Source organism: Musca domestica, unplaced genomic scaffold, assembly GCF_030504385.1.
Source record: "Musca domestica strain aabys unplaced genomic scaffold, Musca_domestica.polishedcontigs.V.1.1 56, whole genome shotgun sequence".
Classification (NCBI taxonomy): Eukaryota; Metazoa; Arthropoda; class Insecta; order Diptera; family Muscidae; genus Musca; species Musca domestica.
Window position 1 is genome coordinate 2,202,551 of NW_026712356.1, and position 22,058 is coordinate 2,224,608.

Here is a 22,058-nt window from a genome sequence, read left to right on the forward strand (position 1 = left end):
GAGCTATGCTGAGTAGGTGTCAAAGTGTTAACCTGGGAAGTCTGTGGTAATCTGGATAAGGCATCAGCCACGACGTTCTGTTTCCCTGGTTTATATCTCAGTTCATAGTCATATTCTTCGAGAATACACTTCCATCTTTTCATCTTTGAATTAGTATTCCTGCTGCTCAGCGCGTAAGTCAGGGGCTGGTGATCGGTATAAATGATCACTTTCTTGGTACCGTATAGGTAATTTCTTAAAGAAGATAGAGCCCATATGATTGCCAGCATTTCCCTTTCATTTGTGGCATAATTCTCTTCCGATTTACTCAGTGTTCGTGAAATAAATGCAATGGGTTTGCCTTTCTGACTAAGCACTGCACCCAAAGCCACATTAGAAGCATCGGTAGTTAATTCGAATTCTTCCTGAAAATCAGGATACGACAATAATACTTCCTGTGATACTAGTGCATTTCTTAATTCGTTGAATGCCCTTATAGCATTTTCACCCAAAGTTACGGGAATTTGGTTGGAGGATGCTTTAGAAATTCTTCCTTCCTCCCCTCTCAAAAGTTCGGTCAATGGTTTGGCAATATCTGCATAACCTTTCACAAATCTCCTATAATATCCTGAGAGGCCCAAAAAGGAACGCAATTGCCTAAGTGTTCTAGGTATTGGAGAATTAAGAATTGCCTCGACTTTCTTGGGATTTGTCCGGATACCTTCCCTGGACACAACGAATCCCAGAAATTCTACTTCCCTTCTGAAAAATGTACATTTATCGAGTTGGATCTTCATGTTGGCCGACTCTAGGGTCCTGAAAACCATTTCAATGTGTTCGACGTGAGACTGCTCATCCTTGCTGAAAATAATAATATCGTCGACATATACGAAACATATATTTCCGATCAATTCTCTGAGAATATCATCCAGCGTGCGCTGAAATATCGCCGGTGCATTCTTTAACCCGAAGGGCAATCTATTGAACTCGTATTTTCCATTATTAATGGAGAATGCGGTTTTCTGTTTGTCTCCTTCTTTCAACGGGATTTGATGAAATCCGCTTTTAAGGTCTACGACGGTAAAGAACTTATTTCCGCCGAGATTTGATAAAACCTCGGTTATTTCGGGAATGGGATATTTGTCCGAAATTGTAACGGAGTTAAGTTTCCGAAAATCGACCACTAGTCGATACTGTTTGTTTCCGGAACTATCCTCCTTTTTGGGTACAACCCAAATCGGTGAGTTATAGGGAGATCTAGATGATCTTATTATGCCATCATGTAGCAGACGGTTTATTTCTCCCTCTACGACATCTTTCAATGCCAAGGGATAAGGATTACTCTTTGCATAAATTGGGGACTCGTTATTAGTCCGGATCTCACCCACTACCATGGTAGTGTACGTCAATTTTTCGTCCGGTTCTGAAAATAGATTCCGGTGCCGACTTGCAATCTCGTAAATGGATTTTTTCTGTGTCTCAGATAGATCGTCCATCTTCAGCTCTAAATTGTTCACATTTTGAGACATACGTTGTTTAACAGCAATTTTCTTACCTCCCTTTACCACAAAATAATCCTTTGAAGTATGAATTACAACTGACAGTTCTTTCATACTGTCATTGCCTAAGATACCATCAAATGATTTTAAACCGGGCAATAGGAAAAATTTAATCGGAACATCATCGATACCAAACATATTTATGAGAGTATGTTGTGAAATTTCCACATCTCCTCCCACGGATTTTACTTTAAATTTATCAGCGTTTGATTTAGGATTATTCACCAGTCCGGGTTTAATATAATTTTTACTACTTCCTGTGTCTAATAAGAAGTCTAAAATTTTCCCGTTCCTCGTTTTAGCCTGGAAGTACGGCAACGAGGAACACCCTAATCTAAAAAATGAATGTCAATGAAATTAGCGGGGACGTCGTCTGTTCCTTGGTCCTGGTAGTCCTCTGTGGTAACGTTATCAGGGCACTGCATGAAATACTCGTCGCAACTTTCGGTCCCGGTCTCGTAAGGTAGGTCTGTATTGTCACTGTCAATAAGTGAATCATTTTCAGGATATCCAACATTCACATGGAAGTTTCGTTGAACTTTGTTCACTGGAGCCTGGATAGAAAACTGTGCTGGTCTTTTATAAGGTTGGATTTGTTTTTGTTGAGGTCTCATTTGTGTGGACCTGTCGACGTCCATGGGTTCTGGACGTTGATTACTGTAATTGGGAGTTTGACCTCCGAAATTATTTTTATGGAAAAATTGCTGTACTCCTTGAGGACGAGGAGCAAATTGGGAGTGTTGGGGTCCTCCAAAGTGAGGCCGCTGAAATTGTGGATTATTAACGCCGCTTGGATAACGGTATTGGATTGTTGGCGAATTCCTACTTCTATTCGAAGGAATAGTCGCTAATTCAGGATAAAATTTCATTCCTGTATTCAGAGACTGTCTCGCGTCCAGTTTCATTGCTCCTTTGTGGGCGTATTCCCGTCTAAATCTCATATTATCCAATTTCAAGCAGAGGTGTAAGGCCTGTGGTAGTGAAGTTGGCTCTTTCACACTTAATAATTTAGGAAGGTCTCCATTCAATCCCCTAATAAACGTGTCTAATGCCTTTTCCCTATATGTGTCAGTCATTGCTCTAAGACTCTTTTCCTCCAAATCGAGACACGATACTTTATCCAAAATAAGGGAAAGTGTTTGGTACACTTGTTGATAGAACTCTGTTACGCTCTTATGTCCTTGGCACAGGACGTTCATCTGGTACTCTAAAGTACCGATGTCCCTTTTATCGGAATAATGGACCATCAACCATTTGCGTATCCGCTGCCAATCGAGCGGAGTTCGATATGATTCTAAAGCAGTATCTGCTTCGCCTACAATCTTTGTACGTATTGTGTGCAAAATGGCATAATATCTGCCGGTTCCCTTGAGGGATGAAAAAAGGTCTAACACCCTATCTACGGACTTTCGCCATGAACTAAATTCGCCTGGCTTTCCAGAGAATTCTCTAATAGATTTTACAAGATCTGGGACCTTATCTAATTCTTCCAATCTTGGAGACACAGTACCTATCGGAACATCTGAACCTTCATCTGAAACTGAATTTTGGCCTGACAGTAGGCCTGAAACAATACGAACAATTTCCTCACGTTGACTGTCGTTGAGTACGGAATTTCTTGGACTACTGGTTGGATTCATGGTAATATTATTTAGTTTCAATGTCAATTCTTCTAATTCTTCTAATGGGTCATTCATAATAGAGAATTACAATAAAAAAAAATTTAAACGATTTTCCTTTTTATCTTTTTTCTTTCAAACAAAATTCTCAATTATTTCCTTTGCTTTCTTTTTTTCAAACACGATAAAATAATATTATTTTTAAGTTTATAGCTTAATATCTAATTCTTACAAAAAAACCAGCATCTTGTTGATTAATGGTGCGTCCAATCCGTTGTTGTGTTATCAGGTTGGCTCTTCTTATTATGGATTTGTTCCTCTTATTATGGATTTCTTCTTCTGATTATGGATTTTTCTCTTATTATTATGGATTGTCAACTGGTTTATTTACTTATTTATTTATTTTTCTTTTTTTTTTAATTATTAACATTTTCACCAGTTCCAGTTTTATATTTAAGTTATTTTTACTTTTCTTCAAGTATCGTTTGTTAAATGGTTCTTTTCTAATTTAATTTTTTTCATTTATTCACTTTTTCACTTCTTCTCTTTTTCTAAGGAGTGTTTTACAGTTCACTTATTTTAAAATTTTAGTTACTTTTCCTTCGAGGATTATTTATTAAATGGTTTTTCTTATTTTTTTTTTTTTTTTTTTTCAAAAACTTTATTCTCTTTTTTCTAAGGAGTGTTTAACTGTTCATTTATTTTTTTCACTTGTCAACTTTCTAATATTTATATCTTTTATTTTTTATTTAAACTCTTCACTTTTTCATTTATATTTATTTTTATATGTTCTTATTCAACTTATGTTCTTCTATATTTTCCACGTCACGGGCTTCGGGGGCTGCAACATAACGTTGCTCCTTTTTCACAGTTAAGGTACTAAGGGGCCCTTCCGGAGGCTTTATTTATATCACTTATTATTTTTCCGCGTCGCGGGCTTCAGGGGCTGCAACATAACGTTGCTCCTGTTTCCACCGAAGGTACTGAGGGGCCCATCCGAAGGCTTGACTTAATACTTTAATCTCGAATCGGGTTCAGACCAGTCTGACGCTGGTCCCTGCTCGGGCGCCAATTAAACTTTATTTGTAAGTTTTTATTAAAAAAAATATGTTGTCTCGCAAGCTAGCGCTTTTGAGCAACATCCGTTTTATTTGAGATTCAAAGTTAAAAAGCAAATAATAACTAAAACTACCCTAAACTTATACTCATCGCACTGCACCGTTGCTACTGCACTTTGCATGTTCCCACACCTGTATTGTTATTGGACACCGGCTCGTGTGTCGTCTGGAATACCTTCTGGTCATTCTGTGGGAAACTGCATGTCAGCATTATAACACGCGCATTTGATTTAGTTATTGCTGTTGTTGTTGTCGTTGCTGTCCATGATGATACATTTGTGAGATTTGAATATTTGTGGTGTTAACTTCGATATCTGTACGTGTCATAACCTTTATTCTCTCACACATAAATAGCCTTTATTCTCTCACACATTATCGTATGCGTCAGCGCACAAGATCACCGAACTGTTCACTGTGGTGTTTTATGGCGGCTGGAAAATATGAAATTTTAGAATATTTATTGTTAATCGCTGGTTTTTCCCAGCGCCTCAACAGCACTCAAAAGTATGTACAAAGTATTTTGTACAATCGCTATTTGTAGTTCGTAATGGGTTCTAGCTCGTGTGGCGAAACATTGTATGTATAGGTCCACGTTTTGGTATAGCCCCCATATAAAGTAAAGGCCTGCACAAGACGAATTGTATGAATTATGCTTTTTTCGACACACTGACTTTGTCTACTCAATCATGCGCTATGTTTTTGATAGGCAATGACAACCAACAACATCCCCCATTTTGATTCATGTGTGCCATTGTCTTGCTAGGAACACAATTGGAGCGAACGACGAATTTTTTCGCGGCGTATGTTCGTCGTCAAAAATAAAACACATATGTGTATATGGAAGTGCACACAATCACGGCACCGGCGAAAATTTCGTCGGTCGCCGCGAACTCAATTAGCTTTATTTCTATTTCATACGCCGGCGACCGGCGAACAAAACAGTACAAGGTGGCCATACTTGTACGAATTTTATGTGTTTTAGTAAATAAAGTTACTTTTTACTTTAAAATTTGTTATGGTCACTCTACTATCTGTTACTCGTATAAAAAAAAAACATAATTAATTTGTTTATTTATTTGTGTACTTGCGCCTGAGTGAAGATGGATATCAGTGAATTTATAATAGAGAAGATGGACATTAGTGAAATTATAATAGAGAACGTAAAGAATTATGTGTTCTTGTATAATTCATTGTAGTCAACAAATGAGCAAAAAGTAAACAACTTCATCAGCTGTTTTATAATTTCGTCGGTATTGTGTTCCATACGACGAATTTTCGCAGCTCATTTTGTCGCCGCATAGGGCGAAATTCGTCGTTCGCTCCAATTGTGTTCCTAGCATCTAAGGTTCGATCGTGGCATGGCTGACTCGAATATTTGCATGGTGTTCTCCATAAATGCAGGGTGTCAACGATGACATCGAACCGTGTCATCGTCAAATTGTGTGTCATTTGTGTACGTGTGCTTAAATTGAGAGAGTGTGTGTGTGTGTTACTTTCGACGGTGAGGGTGTGTTTTTGTGTGTGCTGTAATTTTGAAGTAACAAACACCGCGTAAATATAAAATTGAGTTCAATAACAAACTGTGTATAGACATCAACAAATGAATAGAAGAAATGAAATATATTCTGAATAATCCCAATTTATTGGTGATTATCATAAAATTTTGGTCATAAAAACAGGTAAATATTGTTTGCCTATTTTCTATCTACATATAGTGTTCTTTTAAAATTAAAGTTTGGGGGGCAGAGATTTGACTCTCATTCAATAACAGAATGTGCACAGAATTGAACAATGGAAGTGTTTATGTAGAGTAATGGGGGAAAAGAAAAAACAATGAGAAAAATAAAGCAATTAGCATTAATTTCTTTTCTTGCAAAATTTGCTGGTTTATTGAATTGCTTTTAATGTGTTTTCGACAATAAGTACCACTTTTCAAATATGGCGTTGGCGACAGTGGCCGTGTTGGGTTTCGCTTCAAAGACTAAAGACAAGGGAACGGAGAGGTTCTAGGTGATCGCAGAGGATCCCATGTCTGTCTACTATTACAACTACAACTACTTCCAATGAGAGCAAGATGAGCCTACCGACAACAACCAATGCCCAGCGACGATCCGCTCACTACGGTCTCCGCCAAGGGAGTTGTAGAGGAGAAGCCTATGCGCCAATCAGCATCCGTGATTGATCGAGCATTGGAAAGTTGTGGTGGAACGTATCGAACTTATACAGGAAGTATATAGTGTTGTTACATGAATTACAGTATCACTCATTCTCATTTACACCTCACTACCGGAGGCAAACTTTTATGGAATTATAATCAAAATAAGAAAATTTTTCAGGGGATTATTGTTTTTAATAAGGATAAACATTTTAGATTTTTTCGTCCATAACCACATAATGTGAAAATTTTGTGTGGACCAATTAGAAGTACCTTTAATATTTTAGTATTCGCCAAGAAATTCTTTATTACAAAAAAAATATTTTTTCACATATCGGAAAAGCAGGTAGCGATTGCGCTTTGCATTCATCACGTGTGTATCTTTTTCGTTGGTAATTGTTTCATAATAGTTGTTGTTTTTTTGATAGAACATTTTTGCATGACACACTATTCAACATTCCCTTTTATTGGTCATTACATGTTATGACGATGGGTTTGAGTGTGACCGACATGACGAGACATCGAGCATTTGGTTGGATGTCACGTACTGTTATGCGTTTGATCAAACAGGGCACAACATGACGAGCATTTTCTATCCATGGCATAAATAGAGAAAATTGTCACATTTGCAGCCCTTTAATATAAAGTTACCTCCCGATATTCAGTATTTTAATGATTTTTGCCACATTTTTGAGTTTGTAGTTTATAATGGAATCTAGCCCGGTGGCAGAACATAGAATATCTAGTTCTACGTTTTCCGACCCAAATTATTATAAAAAATGTCTTCTTTTATATAAAAATGCCTTCTTTACCTTTACTTGTTTATTTTTTACATTTCTTTTTAACGGATTTTTTACCAATTGCTACGTACGGAAAATATATAATATGAATAGAATAGTAAAACAATATCTAAACTATTTTCTTATATATACAATAAAAAACTAGGAATGTTTGTATATACAAATAATATCACACATTAATGTTGGGCAGCACGTCAAAATGATTGAAAAACATCATTTCGCATATTAAAAAACAAAAAATATTATTGCTGAAACGACATAAGTTTGTGATGCATAACACATGGCAAGTCTAGATTTCACCATAAGTTTTATTTTTTTCATAAATTAATAAACAGAGGGATTGATATTTATACCAATAATCCATTCAGCATTAAAAACTTGTCCGGTCCATAAAAAACGTGCCATTATAATTTATGAAATATTTTCTCCATTGAAGCTGTTGCTTCGATTCCTTATATTTAAATTATCCTTTTCGATAAAGGAAAAAACTTGAATATGAATAAATTGTTATCGAACTGATGCATATAATAATTTACTATCAACATTAGATCGAGAGTACCATGTCTATTGGTACCCCAGCAAACTGACTGACCCTTTCTAACATAATTTATTATTGCTCCGAATGACTGGAATTCCTATAATTTTGTTCTCAAATTATTGACGCAACAGGAAAAAAAATTGTTATAAATTCATTTTGTTTATTTCATGCCATATATTTTATGAGTTTAGGATAAATACATTTCTTTATTGCCTCTTTAGAGCATATTTTTTATTATAGCTTTGTTTTTTTGTTTTTCATAATTCTCTCTCGGTTATTCGAGCAAAACAAAACAAATATGAAAACAAACTTATAATAATCACAATAATCATAATAATTCTATAATACAAACAAAAAGAAATATGTTGTGTCGATATTATGTTTTATTGCATTCGCCATTTAGCTCACGAACGAAACTTATGTTTTCACTGGGGGTAGGTACTTTTTTCTCGTTTCTACTGCTTCTCTACTACTTGCTTAGTTTTAAATGTTTCATTTTACGACTACAAATTATGCAAAAAAATTATTGATATTTTTATTATCCTCAGAAACGTGGGCATCATCTGCAGCAGCAGTGGTGGTAATGGCAGCAGGCGGCTGGCGGTTGTGGGCGGCATCAGACACATTTATTTTTATTGGGGATTTATGTCTAACAATTTTCATCAAAAGTTGTTTTTTTTTCTCACTCCCTCTCCCTCTCTCTCTCTCTCTGCGAGGGGGCCGTGATTATGCCAAAGTGGCACACCTGCTGAAATATTGTCTCAAGCACCATAAGCCAATAATAAAAACGAAAAATTGTTTAATTTCCAACCGTCTCGATTAAAATAAAACAATTTGTTTTATGTTAACATGGGAAGGTATGTGTGTAGGTCTATGTGTGTTTCATTAAAATCGAATTAAAGGAACAGATTTAATGGGGGGAAATATTTCTTGAATTATAATGGCACATTTATGGTGGATCCGACAAGTTTTTAATGTTTTATGGATTATTGATATAAATTTAAATGTTTGGTAATTTATGGGAAATATCTACATCTAGTTTATTTGTTATCCATCACAAACTTATGAGATATTATGTTTTTAATCTTTTTGGCGAATAATAATCTGCGATATTAATTGTATATACAAACATCCCAGAAATAAAAAAAGAAATATTTTATGATTTTTTTTCATAATTATATACAGGGTGATATAAAAAAATAACTTCAACAAAGTCAAACGCCATAATTTTTACACTTTTTTTTAATTTTACTGAATGAAAACGAAAAATGTCGGAAATAGCATCACATTTTAGAATAAATTTAGATTTGTTCGAATCGGTCACCTTTGACACGAATTATGGCCTTCAATCGGCCAATGAAACTGTCACACGCTGCCCGAATGTTGCTCTGCGGTAATTTGGCCCATTCCCGGCGAGCGCTTGCTTGAGGTGATCGACACTTTGGTATTTTTTTAGTGTCAACCTTCCTTTTCAAAATGCTCCAGATACAATAGTCCAACGACTTTTTAACCGGAGATTTTGGTGGCCATTGTTCGCTGGAAATAAAGCGATGAACCTCATTTTATAACCATTTTTGGGTGGCGCGTTCTGAATGCGATGTGCTGAGTCCTGTTGGAATGTCCAAGGTCTGTGGCCAAAATGTTTGCGTAGCGAAGGCTTTAATACACCCTCCAGAATATTTTCGCGATAATATTCGGCATTTATTCGATTAATACGATAATCGGCGGTTATGGCGGCCCACACCATCTCCATGGTCGGCGCTTAAGTTCTGGTGGCCAACCGAAGGTGCACATTTTCAGCTCACCTTTTCGGCAAGTAAACACGATAAATTTGTTTGTTTACAAACTGTTTGACAACTAATGTTTTCTCATCGGAGAAAACCAAATTCGGCAGTTCACCACTTTTTTGGACAAGCGAAGCAACTCTTTAGCCCATTTGAGTCTATTTTCTTTCCGTTGCGTTGTAAGTTTTTGCACTTTTTGGAATTTGAATGGCCTTACCCCGATCTCATTTTTTAATATTTGCCGAATGCAATATTGCGATATGTTCAGCTCACGAGGCATTTTTCGGCCACTGCGATGCGGGTTTCGATCTAGTCGCTTCTTTACTATCTTAAAATATTAAACAATGAGTCAAAGATTTAGCTAGGATTTAAAAAATTCCAAAATACGGTCGGTGCTCCTATAGGAAGCTAGATCGATATTTATCTATATTTTTAAAATTTCGAAAATTGGTTGTTGCTCTCTAGGAAGCGCTCATATCGCTCCTAAATCGATATTTAAAGATTTTCGTAAGATAATTTTTCATCCCGCCTATAACCCACAAATCGGGAGTTATCGTTATATAAGGTCTATATATGAAATAGCGCATCTTTATTGTGAATGCTATCTTGATTTCACCAGATCAACGGGCAGACGGAAGACGTTACAGCGACAGTGCTATTCACGAGGCAAGAAAAGGTTAAACTACTCAATATCCTATTGGAAGGAATGAGGAAAGGATTAAAGGCTATATGATTATGATATTGGAAGTTTTTGCTACTAACATATTTGCCTTTAGCAAAAGTATGCTGTCTCCAAAACTATTAAATCAATCAATCAATCAATCAATCAATCAATCAATCGAAATTAAACGACTAAAGCATACTTTGTAAATATTAATTAAAAACAAACATAGACTACTTTCAGGGTTATAAAAATTTAATATTTAATTAAAATATCATTTAAATCCTTTCAACATTTCAAATGAAATCGATATTAAACACAAACATTTTGAAGCTGCTATTTCCAAGATGCTGTTATCTTTAATTGCCAAAAACTGTAGACGCCTGAAGAAAAAATTCCCACTGATTTATATGCATTAAATTATGCAAATATAAATCAACATCCTTAAATTATGCAACACACAATGGCATGTCATCATAACTTTGCCCGTCTAAGTGTCTTCAATTTAATTAGGCATATATTTCCGTAGAACCGACGGGAAATGATGAAAGGGAGCAATGATGGACGGGGCCGGACGAGCAAGTGGCACATCTCAACAACAAAGTACATGAATATATATTTATGATTGATGGTATCATTTCAAATTATGAACATTAAAAATATTTTGTTATTGTATTCAGTGGTTGTACTACAACAGCACCAACAGCAGCAACAACAACAGCATTTTTATTTTATTATTATAATTATAAGCTAGATTTCCTCTGGTGTATTTCTGAGCTAGTGTGTATTTGTGTGCGTGTCGTTGGCAAGGCTCTTGAAATATTTTAATTATATAAAATGATGGGTATTATAAATTGAGGGTAGAGAGGGAGAGGGAAGCAAAATTTAATTAAAAGCTGGTGAATGCTTTTACAAGAGTAACTTGTAGAGATTTTTGGCCCACATCCTTCATCCATCCAATCCACAGACTTGGAAAATATTTTAATTTTAAATCAAGGTGAATGTGAAAGTACTTTAATATAAAGCCAGATTTTAAGCTGTTGCAATTAAGACAATTAAATATTAATTTACCGCTATGGTGAGGGGAAAAATGCTTTTTGATATAAGAGACAAATAGATTGAGAATCATTTATTTTTCTCTTACATCAAAATGCTAAAACTGACCACAAACGAAATGAAATTTGTCAGCTTTCCTTTGCCAAAGGCTCTGGAAGGATTTTCTTGAAGCTATGGAAAGAATAAAGCAGAATCGACCTTGTACAACTTGGAAGCAAATTTTGAAAGGACTTCTGAAGCAATAATCATGGATGTGTTCAGAATGTCATGAATTATTATAAAGTGTTTTGGAAGGTTTATAAGTGTCAAATCCATGGATTATATAAGAATATTTTCGAAGAAATATTAGACTTAGAATTGTGAATTTTAGAGCATATTTTTGGGAGGTGCTATAACTGTGGATTTTTGGCAAGTTATTTTATTCACCGATTTTTTAAGAATATTTTTCAAATACCAGCGAAGAGTATATCAAAGCAATAAAAATAGAATTTTACTATTTTTTTCAAAGAATTGTTTTTCTCTGAAATAATTATAATTTTTTCAAGGACAAACTAAGCTATAATCGTGGACCTTTTAAGTATAATTTTTCAAGGGGTCTTAAAAGCTATCAAGGGCCATCAGAGTAATAAACGTGGATTATGAAAACATATTTTTTAAGTACTATCAGAGCAATAATCGGATAATTATGTTTATTACCACCGACATAATCCCGGGGTTTTTTTAAAGGACCTATAAGGACTATCAGAGAAATAATGGAGCGAATATCTTTCAAGGACAACCAAAAGTATAATCCTGGATTATTTAAGAATACAGGGTGAGAAGAAAAAAACTGCAACCAAATTCAGGCTGCTGTCATTTCTAAGCCACTCGTCCGACAGCTGTTAAAACTATTCCAGTGACAGCTCATTATATTGTTTAAAAGCGTACAAAAGCATTTTGGTGAGAATTTTACAGAAAAAATAATTATTCGTGATAGAATTCAAGCGTGATAGTATGATTTCCTTATATTTGGCTGGAAGACCACAAGTGGCTATCACTTAAATGTGAATAAATCTTTTGTGTGTCGTACTATCGGTCGCTACCGTGATACTGGTAGCGTGGGTGGGGAAGAGAGGGGAACTTATCCCGTGTTGTTTTTAGGGTACTTTGCGATGTAAAGTTTCAAAACGCCGGCACAAATGATTCCTTTTGTAGTTTTGTCGCTCAGTGTAAAATAGTAAGAATAATCAATATATTAATAATAATATAAATAAATAATAATAATAATAATAATAATAATAATAATAATAATAATAATAATAATAATAATAATAATAATAATAATAATAATAATAATAATAATAATAATAATAATAATAATAATAATAATAATAATAATAATAATAATAATAAATAAAAATAACTCCCATAAAATTTTAATTCAGTTTCTTATGCCAATTTTTCATAAAGGTCAACATTTTTCATAAACATAGCTCTCACAAAATGGGGAATAACTAGCCAGATAACTTCAAAATTCGTGTCTTACAAGATTGTTTTAGAAACATCTGTAAAGTGTAAAGATGTGATATCTAGGCCCAATACCTATGGTATATCCCCTAAACTGGGTTACATAAATAAATAGTCTGTTACACTAAAAGTTTCCAACTTATTTTCAAAAATATTTTATTATAACCTAAATATTAAGCTTTATTTAAATACATGTTGCAAATTTAATTTATTTTTCTTTACTCTATATACACAAATATTGATAATCCTGTGGCATAATGTAGACGAAAAATGGCAATCGTTTACATTTATGCAACCTACTTCCTTTTATCGATATCCTTTGCATCAGATGTATACATATATTCATATGTATGTATGCCCGAATTAAAAATCATTTGCATTGAAAAATTATACAAAATGTACAACGACTTATAAGACAAACATGTGTCCGCTAATTGGTCAGCGGAAATTCCAGCTCAAAAATGTCATTACAAAAGTTCGTGTTAGGTCTTTTTTGTACTCAAATTACACAATTTATTCACTTTGACAACATTCTTTGATCGAAACTTCATAGACCTTCAAGTTTTTATATAAAAAGTGAAAAAAATGTGCTTGGTAAGTGGTTGAGTGGTATCTAAGGGTATAATAACAAAGAAAACTGAGGATCTGCATTTGAGAATATGGTGGGTGATTTTCCTTGAAACTGTAAAATTATACAAAATGTACAATGACTTATAAGACAAACATGTGCCCGCTAATTCGTCAGCGGAAATTCCAGCTTAAAACTGTCATTCCAAAAGTTCGTGTTAGGTCTTTTTTGTACTCAAATTACACAATTTATTTACTTTGACAACATTCTTTGATCGAAACTTCATAGACCTTCAAAGTTTTATATATTATTCAAGTTTTTTTATTTTTTTTTTCGGAAAGAATAATAGGAAAATGTTTTTTTTTTTACACCAAAAATCTTCCATTTTGAAGTTAACCGAGGAGGATATTAGTAAAACCATTGCACAATGGACTCGCATCCAATTTTTGTGTACAAAAGTATTTTAACGTTTCCATAGGTAAACCCTATAACCCAACATTGACTTCAATATCAAATTTCAGTGTTTCACCTCTATCACTTCAACCAATTCCAAATATAGTAACATAATTTCAGCTCTATCCCTTTACCCAATACTAATTTAGTACCTTTCGTACAATTAAAAAGTACACATTTCCATTATCACTTCCATATCTCAATCCCAGATACCAACAGAGATCTCAACATAAAATTTTGGGATTCCAGTTCTATCCCTTCACCCAATACATAATTTAGTACCCCTTAGTACTTGCCGTACAAAAGAGGACGCATTTACAAACCATCATCAAATCTTAAACACAGATTGCATCAGTAATCTTAATATCAAATTTCCGAATTTTATCACTATTCCTTTGCCTAATATCAAAAATAGTACCTTTCAGTAACTTTCGTCCAATATAGTACACATTTCCAAAACCACCACCAGACTACCAAACTACTACATGGACAACGGCCCTTATATAAAATTTCAGATTTCAAGCACTATTTGTTCACCCAATACCCAATTGTACCAAATATAATACTATTAAGTACTTGTCGTGCTCTTGTAGTATACATTTCAAAAACCAGCTTCTTCTCTCAACCACAGACACAAACATTAAACTTGGGGATTCCATCTCTATCCCTTCACCCAATACCAAATTATGTACTTTGAGTACATTTAAATTACGCATTTTCCCAAAAATCTCCATATCGTAATACAAATACCAACAGAGGCAAACATGAGGATTCCAGCTTTATCCCTTCACCCAATATCTAATTTAGTATCACTTCGTACTTTTCAAACAATTGTAGTACACATTTCCAAAACCATTTCCATATCTTAACCACAGACACCCATAATGACACCCATATCAAAATTCAGGATTTCTGCTTAATTCCTTCATCCAATACCAAATATTGTTATACTTAGCACTTCTCTTACAATTATAGTACGCATTTGCAAAACCGCCTACATATCTCAAACACAGATACCACCAGAGACCTTAATATCAAAATTCGGGATTGAAGCTTAATACAGGCACTCAATACCAAATTTAGTACTTTTCGTGTAATTTTTGTACAACAGATATCGCAATATAAAATTATAGGATCTTAGTTTTATCCCTTTACCCAATAGCAAATGTAAGACAATTTAGTGCTTTTTGTACAAATATAGGATGCATCTCCAAACGAACTCCAAATCTCAAACACAGGTACCATCGGTAATCTAATTATCAAATTTCAGAATTTTATCACTATCCCTTTACCCAATATCAAATATATTACCATTCAGTAATTTTCGTACAATTATTTCCGAAACCACCTTCATATGTTCGGGCAACACATGAACGGCAACCTTAATACCAAATGTCGCATTTCAAGCACTATCTGTTTTACCAATATCATATTGGACATATACAGGGTGAGATAAAAAACTGCAGCAAAGTCAAACACCAAAATTTTCAAATTTTTTTTAATTTTATTGAATAAAAGCAAAAAAAGTCGGAAATAGCATCAAATTTTAGAATAAATTTAGATTTGTTCGAATTGGTCACCTTTGGCACGAATTATGGCCTTCAAACGGCCAATGAAACCGTCACACGCTGCCCGAATATTGCTCTGCGGTATTTTGGCCCATTTCCGGCGAAGCGCTTGTTTGAGGTGATCGACACTTTGGTATTTTTAGTGCCAAACTAGTTAGTTCTGGTGGCCAACCGAAGTTGTACATTTTCAGGTGACCTCTTTGGCAAGTAAACACGATCATTTGTTTGTTTACAAACTGCTGGACAACGAATGGTTTCTCATCGGAGAAAAGCAAATTCGGCAGTTCACCACTTTCGACCAAGCGCAGCAACTTTTTAGCTCTTTTGAGTTTATTTTCTTTCAGTTTCGGTGTTAGTTCTTGCACTTTTTGGAATTTCAATGGCTTTACCCCGAGCTAATTTTTCAATATTTGCCGAATGGAATATTGCGATATGTTCAGCTCAGGATTTGTGCTCCAATTTAATGAAGCAGTTTCATGAAATGGATGAAACGTTACGTTATGGCGTTCGTTCTTAGGTCAACCAAATGATACATGGAAATTTTCATCTCAATTGGACAGTAATGGCGATCTGTATTTTGTTCATAAAAATACATGTGCAGACGGTCAGACTTATTGACATGCATAAACCGACTCAGAACGTGATTTTATAAAGATCATCCAAAAAGTAGGGTTTATCTTGCGTATTTCTACCTGTTACAAACAAATGCAGAACGAGAGATTACCCTCTAGCACAGTGTGGTGTAGGTATTAAGAAGTAAAAAACAGCAAAAGTTCGGCCGGAACGAACATTTAATACCCTCCATTTTCATTTCACTGAATCAAGGAAGAATTTTCATTACATTTATGAACAATTTCGTTAATTTTACATTAATGAAACTCGATGAAACTTTTTTCATTTATTCAATGAACTTCTACGTTGGTTCAAAATCAATAACAAATTTCATTGACGGAACGTAGGATTTTATTTATGGTATGAAGGTTTTTCTTTCTGTGTACATACCAGATACCAACAAAGAGCTTAATATAAAATTTCGGGATTCCAGTTCTATTGCTTCACCTAATAAAAACCAAATAGTACTACTCAGTACTTTTCGTAAAGTTATGTTACATATTTCCAAAAACCACCTCCATATCTCAATCGCAGATACCAACAGAGTCCTCAATATCGAATTTCGGGATTTTAGCTCCACCCATTCATCCAATACCTAATTTAGTACCACTTAGTACTTTTCGAACAATTATTGTAGATATTTCCTAAACCACCACCAGATACCAACAAACACCTGAACATCCAATTTTAGAATTTTATCTCTGTCTATCTCTGTCTATCTCTTTTCATTTAATTTTGTAAAATTTGGGTATTTTGAGTTCATATTATGTAAAAACGTAACAGGCGAAAAATTATCAATATAGGTCCACGTTTAGGTACAGCCCATATATGGAGGGCTCACTGCTATACCGAACCAAGTCATGAAAAATAAAAAATGCGGAAATTAGTGCCAATGTCCCCGTATATGGAAACTCTTTTTACTCTGTAAAGCACAATGTCAGAAAGTGTTTCGTTCCAAAGATGACGGTAAAAAACCTAAGTCAACGACTGTTATTTTCGACTTTTTTCAAAGAAAAATAAACCAAGTCAGTGTGTTTCACTTTGAATCAGTACTATTAGTGAGCACGTGTTTATTGTGGTTCAGTTTTCGGCAATATTAAAAAAATCAGTGTTTTCTATAAATGGATAGTAATAATAGCAGTGCTAGTGATTTTTCCAGTAATGAAGATGAGGAATATTTGCCAGCCCCAAAAATGATGAAGACGGAAATGACGAATTTTTATGTGTAAATATTTGTTGAAACCATGGTAAAATTAAGAAGGTAAAGTCATTTCAAATAAGCATATCCATCTCTGCATTCTGTGTAATTTACTCTGTCAAATTTCCCTGCCTAGGAAGCAGGTTCCCATCTCTGATTTGTATGTACAATGCATTTATAAATATACATTTTGACAATGAGATGTTGTCAAATGCATAACTTTGAAAAAAAAAAAAAAACAAATAAAAAAGCTGTAAGTTCGGCCGGGCCGAACTTTAAATACCCTCCGCCATTTGGTACAAATTTGACAATTTCCAAAAATTAAAATCCATTAAAAATTCTGTTAAAATCTTAAAAATACCGAATATAGCCGTTATATTGGGGTCTATACGACGTGGACATACATAGGCATTGTTTGTCATAAGCCATTACCATATTCAAATTCGAAACTTGAAATAAACAGTGAATAATGTAGCTAAAATCATCAAAATATCGTATATAAGGAGGTGCCGTTATATCGGAGCTGTGCGAAGACCTGGACCAGCATAGACAATTTTCTGTAACAGGCTGTAGCATCCATTACGAACTTCAAATACCACATCTCAAACAATTTCGGTGGGTATTGTACCTAAAATCGTCAAAATACCGAATATAGGGAGGTACTGATATATGGGGCCTATACGAAGACCTGGACCCGCACAGACAATTTTCTGTCACAGACTGTAGTTCCCATAACGAACTTCAAATACCAATTTTGAAACAATTCCGGTGAATAATGTTGCTAAAATCATCAAAATACCGAATATAGGGAGGTACCGTTATATGGGGGCTATATGAAAACGTGGACCTACATGGCCCCTTTACGAACTTAACCTGCCTACTGGAAAAATAAACATGTGTGCAAAATGTTAGCCATCTATCTCAATTCATTCGAAAGATAGGATGATTACAACAGACAGACAGACAGACAGACGGACAGACGCACATCGCTAAATCGACTTAGAATTTTACGCTGATCAAGAATATATATATTTTGTTGGGTCTGAAATGAGTATTTCGAAGAGTTACAAACGGAATGACAAAGTTAATATACACTGAGGGAAAAATCCCGTTGCGAAATCAAGCACGTATGTTGTCATTTTCGCAACGACCCGTTGTTATTTTTTTCAACAACGGCTGTTGGTGAATTGTACATGAACGTGCTCAAATTGACACCGAGACGTGGTCAACTTTCGGTACCAACAACAGCCGTGCTTAATTTGTCCACCGATGTGCTCAAAATGACAACGTTGGGTTTTTAATATTGGTAATTGCAGCCGATTACACACGAGTAAAAAATGACAACGGTGGTGCATGATTCACACACGGTCGTTGTCAATATGACACCGGTCGTGTATGAATTATGCACCACCACCTGCATAATGATGCACCACCGTTGTTACTTTGTACACCGACGTGCATGAATCGTACACGATCGTTGCCATTTTAGCAACTACCGTGTATGAATCATGCACCACCGTTGTCATTTTCTTACTCGTGTGCAATCGGCTGCATATTTTCCATTTTTCCGTGTTATTGAAAGAAAAAGGACGCATTGTGCAAAAATTTATTGAAAATGAATAATAATTCGCAAGATGCTCAAAATATTATTGGTGAGTTGTTAGAAATCGATGGCAATATTGTTGTGGTTCGCGATACAAGCCATTGCAGCAGTCAAGATGCGGAAAACAATGAGGACGATTATATGTTAAGGGAGTTCTTAAAAGGAATAAATATGTAGTCTCTTTTTGAACAATTAAAAGGTAAGTAAATAAAAATGAAGTTTTCAGTTAAGCAGGGTAATTAACATAGAATTTTCTTTTTTGTTCTTTTAGCATCACATGTATCATTTCGCAGTTTGCGAAAAAAGAAGATTTAAAGGAAGCAGTGCCACCATTGGGACTGCGTGTTGAATTCTGAGAAAAGCTCTTTGCTTGGAAAAAACGAGAGGTACGTATTATTTGTATTACAGTGTTGAACTCAGTATTAATATTGTCATAACAATAGCTCGGGATTGATGACGAAACTATGTCAGTTTAAAATAGGTGAATGGTGGAAACGCAACGAGACACCTACAAGTACTCCTGGTACTCCCGACACTACAGGTTCGAACTGCTCAAAAGCCAAAGGAATTTTGTCAGAGGTAAAGTAAGAGTAATATTTGTGTAAGCATAGTTAATGTAGTTTTTTAATTAATATAGGATCTAACGGAATTGTTAACACATACCTCGAAGGGGAACCTACGCTTGACTGTAGAAGCGTTAATAAGAAATTAAGTGACGAGCAAAGAAATGATATAATTAATATAATTATTGAAGATATTTTAACCAACAATGTTGCTCTTTACACTCAAGACTATATGCGCATATTGGACGAAATTTGTTCCGTTTTTCCTCTTGAAAACGAAATGAGGGTAAGATTAACAATATAAGCAACGTATCTGATTATGTAGTTTCTTAACTTATAATATGTCTTTATTTTTAGGATTATTATTACATTTCAACAACAACGCAGAACGACGCAAGCGGAAAACTTTATGCCAAGTATAGAAACAAGAAGCCCAAAAGAATAAAGCTTTTGATTTCCGAACCTAGCACAAGCAAAGCAGCAACTCACACGTCTCCTAATTTTTGTAACAAAGATGTTCCCGAAATTAATGAATTAGTTGAGATTCATTGAAAGCTTCCTTACTAAGAGAATGTAATGATTGGGGATCGATCTGCAAAAAATGGAAAAGATCTTTTAACATACGGCAAAGAGATATAAAAAAATGGCCGAAGTTGTCCGATGCAAGAGTTTCAGAATTGGTAAGTAGCCATGAGTCAAATATTTATGTATGGCATTTTACTTATATCCTATGAATAATGGAAAAGTTTATTTCAGATTAAAGTTAATTTAATTTGTTTCTATACATTAAATATATGTAATTCAAATTGTTTTGTTAAATTAAATATGTATTTATATTGAATGTATTTATATTGAATTTATGTAATTGGTTTCGTTCATTAAAAATTTAAAAAAATTTCGTTTCTTTTACTAAGGGTATAAAATGGGAAAGGAACGGATATCAAAAAAAATGACCACCATTGGTTTCAATCTGACAACGGACGTTGACAATCCGACAACGGAGCGTTGACAATCTGACAACGAAGCGTTGACAATCTGACAACGGGGCGTGCTCGAAATGACCACGTATGTGCTCATTTCATGCACGTCTGTTGTTGAAACCGTTGCCAAAATCTCGGTGTCAAAATGACAACGGCGTGCTCATTTTGATACCAAACGTGGTTGATACACTATCATACACGGATGTGGTCGTTTCATACACGGATGTTGTCATTTTTTCTCTGGGTGTACCCTCCATAGTATGGTGGAGGGTTTAAAAACAAGTAAAAAATCTGTAAGTTCGGTAGAGCCGAACTTTAAATACCCTTCGCCATTTGGTACAAATTTGGCAATTTTCAAAAAATTAAAATCCATTAAAAATTCTGTTAAAATCTTAAAAATACCGAATGTAACCGTATATTAGGGGCTATACGAAGACGTGGACCTGCACAGACAATTTGCAGTCATAGGCTGTAGTATTCGCTACGAACTTCAAATACTAAATTTGAAATAGTTCCGGTAATAGTACCGCATATCGGAAGGTACCGTTATATGGAGGCTGTACGAAGACGTGGACTTACATGGCCCATTTGTAATACCAAAAGTTCTGCAGACATAATACACATTAGAGTAAATTTTTATCAACTTACTTCATTTCGTTCGGATGCTAGAGTGATTTCCTCAGACGAGGTGTTACAAACGGAATTACAAACGTAATATACCCTCCATACTATGGTGGAGGGTATAAAAATGCAAACATATAATTGTAAACATATAATTTTTTTTTGACTTGGTTCGCTTTAGCTGTGAAACCTTAGAATTTTATTCAGAGTAATAATGAACCAAAGTAGATTTTTTTGTTGCTGAATATTTTTTTTGTAATATATTTAAATTATTTTTATTTTAAATTAATATCAATAGTTAATTTAGAATATTGACTTTTACATTTTCTTTTGGTAGACTAAAATATTCCTTCCAGAAATTAATGGCAGTGCATTTACTTTACCTCTAAATATCTTCGAACTAAGTTTTTATGACTTAGTTCGTTATAGCTGTGAGCCCTTCATATATAGAAATACCCCTGATATTAGTTATTGCTAGATATTATATTTATCCAAACGAATTCTCCCATTCTCTTATCATTGATTTATTTACTCATATTAATTGAAAAAATCATATTCCCAGCATATGCTACACACTTTCCCCATCGCCACTTTTACGTAATTCCCCCGACACATGGATCATTGATTAACATATTGACAAAGGTCATGCCCAAAATGTGCCGCCTTTCCCTCGCATCTAGGTAGCTTATGTCGTAACGAAAATGCTGGAAGAAAAACAAACAACTTTCCTGTCTCTAATCAAACATCAAAAGCAATAAACTGGTTTTTTGTTCTTCGTCTTTCACATTTCACAGTTGTTCCAAATTTTCTTATATCCTTTGGGGAGAAAGTTAATATTTTTTGAGGGAAAAAATAAGGAATACCCAAAAAGGTCCTTGCAAAAAAAGAGAATCATCAAAAGCATGACATAAAAGGTCAAAGCATGATTTAAATCCCTATTTCAAAAGAATTTCATAAAGTTCTCATACTTACAGTTGAGTGATAAGGATGCTTCCCCTCCCCATTCTATTTCTTTTTGCTTTACGTAAAATGAGGAAAATATTCAGATTTGGATTTCAAACAGACAATTTAGCATCAGCAACAAACACACACATACACACATGAATAGATGGAAGAA

At 34.6% G+C, this 22,058-nt stretch overlaps 1 protein-coding gene and 1 long non-coding RNA gene across 4 annotated transcripts in view; one reads left to right on the forward strand and one right to left on the reverse strand.

Moving 5' to 3' along the window:
• LOC101901760 (G protein-coupled receptor kinase 2) overlaps positions 1–22,058 on the reverse strand; it is a 353,962-nt gene that overhangs the window by 45,198 nt on the left and 286,706 nt on the right. The gene's annotated exons all lie outside the window — the stretch shown is intronic.
• LOC109612967 (uncharacterized) lies at positions 18,267–20,529 on the forward strand. Its single transcript, XR_009343689.1, has 5 exons — positions 18,267–18,976; positions 19,049–19,163; positions 19,221–19,356; positions 19,415–19,626; positions 19,698–20,529. It is a non-coding gene; the product is annotated as an uncharacterized LOC109612967 (long non-coding RNA).